Below are 8,730 nucleotides of genomic sequence, written 5' to 3'. Positions count from 1 at the left end.
CCAGGATTTTGGGCATGCACACACATGTGCCCAGCATGATTCTGAAGCTACGGGGTCCAGGATTCAAACTGCGGTCAACCATGTAGGAGTCTAGAGAAGTAACAGCTATGCCATATGCTGATGCCCCATTTACTGCTTTGTAACTCCTTGTATCCTGTGACTCATTTTTTTGCTGGTTGATCATTTTTTTCAGAGCAAGAACTATCTCAGTATTATTTGTGCTTAGCATACCACACTTCACCTAACTCCTTGCATGATATAAGGCACATCATAGAAGTTCAATACATTTTCAGGCCATCCAGTGGTTTGCTGGTTGTGGTCATGTGGGTCCCACATGGCCAAACTAGTGGTTTGAGTCCTGAACCTGGCAGCTTGAGAAACACACCAGATGCATATGCATGTGTGCCTAGAATCCTGAAAGAAAGGACAGATGGAAAAGGGATAGTGGTGTGACTATTCCCCTTTAGGGTGCTTTCTCACTTCCTTTCTCTGTCTCCCGTGAATGCATACTCCCTTAGGTGATTTTTTCTCTTCTTTTTTTTTTTTGGAGAGGTTTTTGCTGTAGGATGCATGCACTCACCAGAAAGCGAAAAATCACCCCCCCCCCCAGGGGCGATAGCCACACTGCAATCCCTTCTCCTCCATTCTCCTCTCTGGATCATGAGCATGCACACACACACGCCCAACGTGAGTTTAAGCCATTGAGTCCGGGACTCGAATCGCCGTTGACCACATGGGAGTCCAGCAACATAGCCGTTACACCAACTGCTGGTTGGTGAATTTTTAAAAAGAAACAAAAAAGTTAAATGAATTCTCATTGAACTAAAGAATAAACAAATGAAAATGAGTTAAGAAATGATATCCATCTAAGTAGTTTCTCTAACTTTTTTATTCAGATTTTATTTACTCAATTGGTTTTTTTGTTTGTTTGTTTGTTTGTTTGTTTTGAGAGAGAGGTTTTTGCTATAGGGTGCATGCGCTCACCAGAAAGACAGAGAGAAACAGAGAGACAGAAAGCGAGAAATCACCCCCAAGCAGGGATGGCTACGCCACAATCCCTTCTCCTCCATTCTCCTCTCGGGATCCTGGGTATGCACGCACATGTGCCTGGTGTTAGTTTAAGCCACCGGGTCCAGGACTTGAACCGCAGTCGGCTACATGGGAGTCCAGCGACATAGCCATTGTAATAACTGCTGGTCCCTGATTTTTTTTTTAATAAATAAAACTAGTCAGCTATATGAAGCCATCGGGGATTAATATCCTTTGAAAATAGATACAGTGACTCATTTTTTATTTTTTAAGGAAACTTTCCATTTTCAAGAGTCCTATTTCCAGAAACACTTTCTAATGCATAAGCTTTCAGCTTGCAAATGGTTTCATTTGTGTCTCATACCAGGAATAGCTTGAATGAGTCTGTAATCATGAATGAGGCTCTTCTTGTGGGATTTTCCTATTTTGGTCCAATGCATACCTCAAATAGAACCCATTTGGGTGAAGTCTGTTGCCATAAGCCCATTTAAACTCAAAGTTGCTATTGTAAATAACGGGATTAAAAGCAAACGTACCTCAATCATCATTGATTCATAACTCAGACATAGAGAATAAAATAAATATGTCTATTATAATGCTATTATCAGGATAAAAATGTTAAAAACCAGAATCCATTTTTATCAGCCTTCAGAGTAAGTCTAAATTTTTAATAAATAACATGCGTCATCTTATCTTATGAACTATTTTTAAGAAATGCAGGAATAAAGATGCTGAGATTTAAAAATAAGAGGGAAAAGAGAGCAAAACAAATTTATCAAAGAGTTATTCTAAGATCTGACTTGTGAACATTTCTCTTTGCCACATATCTGATATTTTTTTCATTGAGTTAGTCAAAGGTCTTACTCAGTTTAAACAATGGCTATTTTCTTCAACCTGCAAGTGTTTTTTATTTTTCCACATTGTGCATAGCATTTAAGTCAGCTGGGTACAGTCAGAAAAATCTAGAATATGGAAAGTTCTACAGGACAAATGACCCAGATAAATTGCTTTCATTTCTTGGTTTTAAGAGATGTACTTGGGGGACCAACAGATGACATAATAGTTACATTGCTAGACTCTCATGTAGTCAATGATGATTTGGAGTCCCAGACCCAGCAACATAAAACTCACACTAGGTAGGTGTGTAAGTGTGCCCAAGATCATGAGAGGAGAATGGAGGAGAAGGGATTGTGGTGTGGCCATCCTCCCTGGGAGGTGATTTCTCGCCTTCTGTCTCTGTTTCTCTCTCTTTCTAGTGAGCTCATGCACCCTATAGCAAAAGCCTCTCAAAAACAAAAACAAGCCAGATATACTTGGGCTGCTCTGGGAAGAATAAACTATAGAGAGACAAAAGTGGAAACAGATGGACCTGTTAAGAGCCTAATGTACTAATCTATACAGGAGATGATGGAGGCTTGGACCAGGATTCTAGAGTATGAGAATTACTCAGATTTGGATATATGTTGAAGTTAAAGTCAACAGGATTTGCTGATGGATTGCACATAGAGTGTGAAATGAAAAAAGATAGATCCAATGATTAACCAAGAATTTTCCCCTGAACCACTGGAGTTGCCATTAACTGAAATAGGATGACTGAGGAAGTAGGTTTAAAAGAAAAACAAGAAGTCAGTTTGGGGCAGGATACGTTTGAGATATTTATTAAATACTCAAGTAGTAGTCGGCTGGGATATCAGCCAAGAGTTCCTGGGAGAGTTTTTATTTTGTTTTGTTATGTTTTAACAAGTGTAAAGATTTGTTTTATTTCTACTGAGGGAAAACTGGGGAAAGAGGAGGATAAATAGAACTGTTTTCCAATTTGCTTTCCACTGTATACACACATACCCATACGCATACATACATACATCAAAAATACTCCAAAAACAAAAACAAAAACAAAAGAATCAAAAACCAAAACACCCTCAAGCTGTGCTAATACTTCAGATTTTGACCAAAAGAAAAATCCTGAGAAGCAGTACAAAATGCAAAATCAAATTATTGAAAAATGCTGAACCAACAGCATTATTAATATACAAAATATATTACTGAACTAGTAACAGATGATGTTCTCTGTGTCTGTAAAACTTTGGAACCACATAGCTGATTTGTTAAATCTAGTCCATGCCAGCTTTCAAAACCAGGAATGATTTTAGTTAGCTTCATTCTTTGATGCCTCATGAAAATTTTCTACAAGATCTGGAACAACAATCATCCTCTTCATCAATGTCTTCTAGTTTTGGTGCTTTCCTATCCAAGCCTTGCCGTGGGAACCATTCAGCTAATTTCCTAAGACTTATCAAGCTGTCTGCACCAAGCTGACTTAATATTCTAGGAAGCACTTCTGTGATTGGTTTGGCTTCCGCAATGACCAGTAATTGCAAAGGTATTAGCAGAGAGGAAAGCTTGGATTTGGGGATTGTTGAAATGAGTAACTGTCCCATCATCTTTAATCATGTTCACCTCTTTGATACCAGCGATATTATTCAGAGTCAGTTGTTTTTTAGAGAACTCTGAAGCTTTTTGTCATCAGCTGTAGCTGTTCTGTGTACCACCTTTTGCTTTCCGCAAGCTGTACCCTTTCCCTCTGCCCAGACCTGAGCCTGAGGTTTGGCTAACTTTTCTTGATTCATGGTGTTGATAAATCTGAAGCAGGGAGGGTCCTCCTACACCAGCACATGTAAAGAGCAAGATGGCTGCCTCCTCTGGGAGAGTCCTGAGTAGGACAAATAAACTGGGGAGTCTTCATCCTAATTTAAGCCATTAAAATAAATTGGATCACCAAGTACATGACTGTGGATAGAGACGATATCTGCTATTTCAAAAATACTGTGGAATAGGGGCCAGCAGGAGGCATGGTGGTTAGGGGCTCTGGACTCCCACAAGGCTGTCCATGGTTTGAGTCCTGAATCTGGTGGCTTTCTTTCTCTCTAGTGAGTTTATGTGCCCTATAGCAAATTTTAAAAATAATAAGTAAAATTAAATTAATTCTTTAAAAAAAAAAAAAGTACCATGGAACAAACAATCTCCCAAATTAAGTGACTTACAGCCATCCTATTTTTTCTTGTGGACCTGTGGCTGGATGTGGATTGATTGCTCTAAGCCGGGCTTGATGGTGTTGGTCTGCTTATGCCCCAAGTGTCTCTCATCCTTCTCCTAGAACCAATGGGCTAGCCCAGAATGTTTTTCTTCATGGCATTGTCAGAGGCAAAAGAAAGAAAGCAGTAATAGAGTATGCCTTTTGAGGTCTCAGCTAAAAGCAGGCACCATATCATTTTCTCCTTGTTCTACTTGCCAAAGCAAATCACATAGGTGAACCCTAAGTCAAGGATCAGCAAAATACAAGGCAGATATTGATACAGGAAAGGGTAGAGTTTGAGTTTAATAATGCAATCTCTCCAATATATAAGGACTGAATCCTGGGATATTTCATTTAAAAAGGTCAAGTTTAAATCCTATATTTAAGCTGCTCCCTACATCTAATCAAGAGAAAACAAAAAATATCCTTGACATCTTTTTTCTTTTTTAAAACTTGTCAGAAGGTGCTCACCAGAGACAAACAGAGAAAAAGACAGAGGAAGAGAGAGAAAGTAATCCCCAATGGGACGTAGTCACGCCACAATACTTTCTCCTCCATTTCTCCATCCTCTTGAGATTTTGAGCATGCATGTACACTTGCACAGCATGTTTTTCAAGCTGCCAGGGCCAGGATTTAAACTGTACTGTGGGCCATGTGGGGTTGGGTTCCTTAATCAGCAGGCCAAGGGGATGGTAACCTAGACATCATCTTAACCATTGTTCTCCCTTGCCCAAAGGAATTTCTTTGAAAGCCTCAATTCTTTGATTCCTGTTAGATGAATAAAAACATTGGCTACATATTAGTAATCACAAAGAAAATGTGTTGCAAGATAGTCCAAGACGCCAAAGTGTGTTATCTATCAGTCCAAAGAGAAAAAAAGAAAGTAAAACACAACAAAAATGTCTTGAAGAAGAAAATTATAAGGAGGGAACTACATCTGAAATCGGAAAAACAAAGTTTCATCCCTAACACTAGTATCTGATAGGATCAGTAACGTGACTGTATGAAACCATATCAAGTAGACATTAGAAGCCCAGCACCAAGGAGCAAGTTTTCATTTTAAATAGACCATAAACAGTAATTTTTTAAAAAAGCATTTGCTTAGATGCAGAACTTTAACTCTTTTTATTTTTAGTTCATTTGTTTGAAGGTGGACTTTCATTTAATATCATAATTTTATAATAAAATGTCCAAGTTTTAGAATTTCCTTAGAAGTAAGAAATCATAGGAACCATTCTTTTTAAGGATATAATCAGCTAGTAATAGCTTAGGTTACAAATGTAGAGTTTTGAAAATTTAATGAATCAAGTAACATGGTACTAGTACTTATGCGCTATCATATATTTTAAGCTATTTTTGTTAGATCTAGAAATTTTTGGAGCTCAGTGTGTCTCAGGGATGATAATTATCTAATTTTATACATGAAATGAAAGAGGCTTAGAAAGATTAATCTGAATTTTTTGTTGTTGTTGGGGCCATCTGTGGGCCCCAACCTGATTCTTTTGACAATAGAAGAATCAGATCATGTGTGTTTTAGCCTAATGGTGACAGAAGGAGTAACTGAGGGAGGCTTTACTGGCGCTGCCAATCCAGCACCACCTCTCTTGGTTCCTCTTCTCCTAGGAAATAATCTAGTAAAAACTGTGATTCAGGACCAGCAGATGGTATAATGGTTAAGTTGCTGAATTCCCACGTGGTCAACCGCAGTTTGAGTCTGGACCCGGTGGCTTAAAACTCACGCCAGACACATGTGTGTACGTGCCCAAGATCCCAAGAGGAGACTGGAGGAGAAAGAATTGCAGTGAGGCCAGTGATTTCTCGCTTTCTGTCTCTGTCTCTTTCTGTCTAGCTGGCGAGCACACATGCCCTATAACAAAAATCTCTCTCAAAACAAAACCAAATTGTGATTCACTGAACCAGAGCTTCCAGACAAGTCTTTCCAGTGCTCTTCTCCTCACCCAGCCCAGAGTAGTAATTCTAGAGTGTCCACCTTCCACATTCAAGAATAACCTTCACTTCAGTGATGGTTAAGGAAGCTGGATCCCATGTGGCCAACTGAGTGGCTTAAATATTGGTTCCAGTTGCTTGAGAAACACATTAGGTATGTGTGCATATGTGTCCAAAATTCCAATGGGATGAAGAAGAAATTATAGCTTGACTAGACTCCAGGGGTGTGAGGGAGCTGCTTTCTCCTTCTTGTCTCTCTGGTGAGGACACATGCCCTTTGGCGGAAAAGGAAATCTTGAGAGAGCTTGCTTTCTCTTTGTTTTCATCATGTGAAGATATAACAGGAAGTCAGTACCCTGCAACTTGGAAGAGGGCCCTCACTAAATCCAACCATGGTGGCATTCTGTTCTCAGATTTCCAATCTCCAGAACTGTAAGAAATAAGTTTCTGTTGTTTGTAAGCCACTCAGTCTCCATCTTTGTCATAGGAGACTGAACAGACTTACACATTCACCATCACCAGTGTCTAAAGTTTTATGTGCCTTGAAGAACTGGAGGGTTTGTTGGTATCCTGATGTTTCTTTTATTTCTTGTATTTTATCTTGATGTGTCTCTCTCTACTTAGGGCCAGATTTAGGAAATAGTGTTTTTGTATATCTATAGAAAACAACATATCTCTTCCTTCCTGTAGGCACTAACTAGTTGGCCTATTTAAGCTTAATTTCTTCTTGGAAGTTTTAACTAATTATTCTTTCTTTCTTTTTTTTTGGGGGGGGGGGCAGTCTCTCTTCCAGCAACAGCAATGCACTGGCTTCCAAAGTCCTTTATGAGATTGAATGTGATGTTTTTCCTTTTACTATTTTGTGAAACGCTGTGAAATTCAAGTAATGATTATTTTGAATACTTGCCTTGAAAAATACCTAAAATTTAACATGTTCTGACCCCGCTTCTTACTGATGCTGTCAAAGATGGACAAAGCAAGATTCTAATTACATTGGAAAGGTCAGATTTTAGTCAGTAATATACTAATGCAATAGGGAAGAGGGTCCAGCACGAACAGAACCCTATTCAGATTTGTACAGAGGTGAATGGACATTTTAAAGGCAGAATGAGGGTCAACTCTAGGGCCTCGTGGTTAAGAAAGCCACATCCCACATGGCCAACTGTGGTTCAAATTCTGAGCCAAGTGAGTTAAAAAACACAATGGGCATGTGTACCCCAAATCCCAAAGGACGAAGAAATGGAGAATGGATTGTGGCATTACTATGTCCCATTGGGGGTGCTTTCTCCCTCTCCCTCTTTCTGGTGAGTGCACAAGTCCTCTGGCAATTAAAATAAAAATTTTAAAAAGGAGAGAATGAGAGAGCAGTGAGAGGGAAGAGCAGAAACTCAGTAGAGTCAGTTAGAGAAGTGAAAAATTGCAAAGGGTTACTCAAAGGGTTCCTGCTGTATCTGCTGGCTGGCCTTTATAGAAGTTAAGATCCCATCCTCCTACAGAGACTGGGAAACAGAGGTCCTGTCCTTTTTGATGACTACATTTCAAAGGTAGGTCTCACAATCTGAGAAAGAAGCTGCTGAGTTGTAGGAGATATATATGCACCTCAACTAGACAAAGAAAAGACTTAAAGTTCTAAGTGCTATGTGTGTGTGTGTGTGTGTGTGTGTGTGTGTGTTTGCTTTTGCCATAGGGGTCATGTATTCAACGGAGAGAGTCAGAGAAAGAGAGTGACAGGAAAAGTGAGAAGTCACCCCTCTGGGGGGGTGGCCACACCACAATTCCTTTTCCTTCATTCTCCTCTTGGGCTTTTGGGCACCCACGCATGCAGCATGATTTTCAAGTCACTGACTCCAGGACTGGAGTCAGGGTCAACTATGTGGGAGTCCAGCGCCAAACACGCACCCACTGGCCCCAAAGTAATATGTTATTTTTAGCAAATGCTTTTAAGAAAAAGTAGTCAGGGTCAGGGTCAGGTCCTTCCTTTCTTCCGTCCTTCTGTCTGTCCATCCATCCTTCTTTCCTTTCTTCCCTCCCTCCCTCCTCTTTTAGAGGGCTTGTGAGCTGCCAAGGAAAGACAAGAGAGAGAGAGGGAGAAAGCATCTGCCCTCCCACCCAGTGGGGCATGGTCATGTTGTAATCCCTTCTCATCCATTTCTCTACTATGTCAGGGTTTGGGGCATGCGCACAGGTCCAGTGTTCCTCAAGGCGTCTGGGGCTGGGAATCAAACACTGGTCAGCCATGTGCGATCCAGCACTTTTAACCAGAAGGCCACAAGACTGGCTGGCCACATATGGCATTTTCAATGTCTTCATAACAATAGACCAAAAGAGTAAAAATGAACACGAAAAACTCATGTTAATAATATGTTGAATTGACCTCAATGTATTCAAAATATTGTCATGCTTTTGTTCTTAGTCTTGGAAGTCCGATGTACCTGTTAGACTTGCAGCACCTCTCAGCCCTCCATCCGCCAGGGGAGCGGTCCGCGCGGGTGCAGACAGCGAGGCGCCCCGTCTTGGGGGCGTAGGCTCGGGGCGGGCTTTCGCCAGACGGGGAGGAGCTTCTCCGAGAGCGCGTTTTGGGCCACAGCGGCTCCTGTAGGAAAGCGCGGGGGGTGGCGGCGCCACGTCCCTGCGGCTGCTGGGGAGGGATCGGGCGGCGTCCGGCGGCCGGGGCGGGGCAC

General features: G+C 41.0%; 1 pseudogene; it reads right to left on the bottom strand.

Moving 5' to 3' along the window:
• Nucleotides 1-3,094: 3,094 nt before the first annotated feature.
• Nucleotides 3,095-3,656, bottom strand: LOC102497489 (transcription factor BTF3 homolog 4 pseudogene; annotated as a pseudogene).
• Between the last annotated feature and the right edge of the window lie 5,074 nt (nt 3,657-8,730).

Source organism: Tupaia chinensis, unplaced genomic scaffold (assembly GCF_000334495.1).
Source record: "Tupaia chinensis unplaced genomic scaffold, TupChi_1.0 Scaffold000119_2, whole genome shotgun sequence".
Lineage (NCBI taxonomy): Eukaryota > Metazoa > Chordata > Mammalia > Scandentia > Tupaiidae > Tupaia > Tupaia belangeri.
This window is presented reverse-complemented; position numbering and strand designations above follow the sequence as displayed.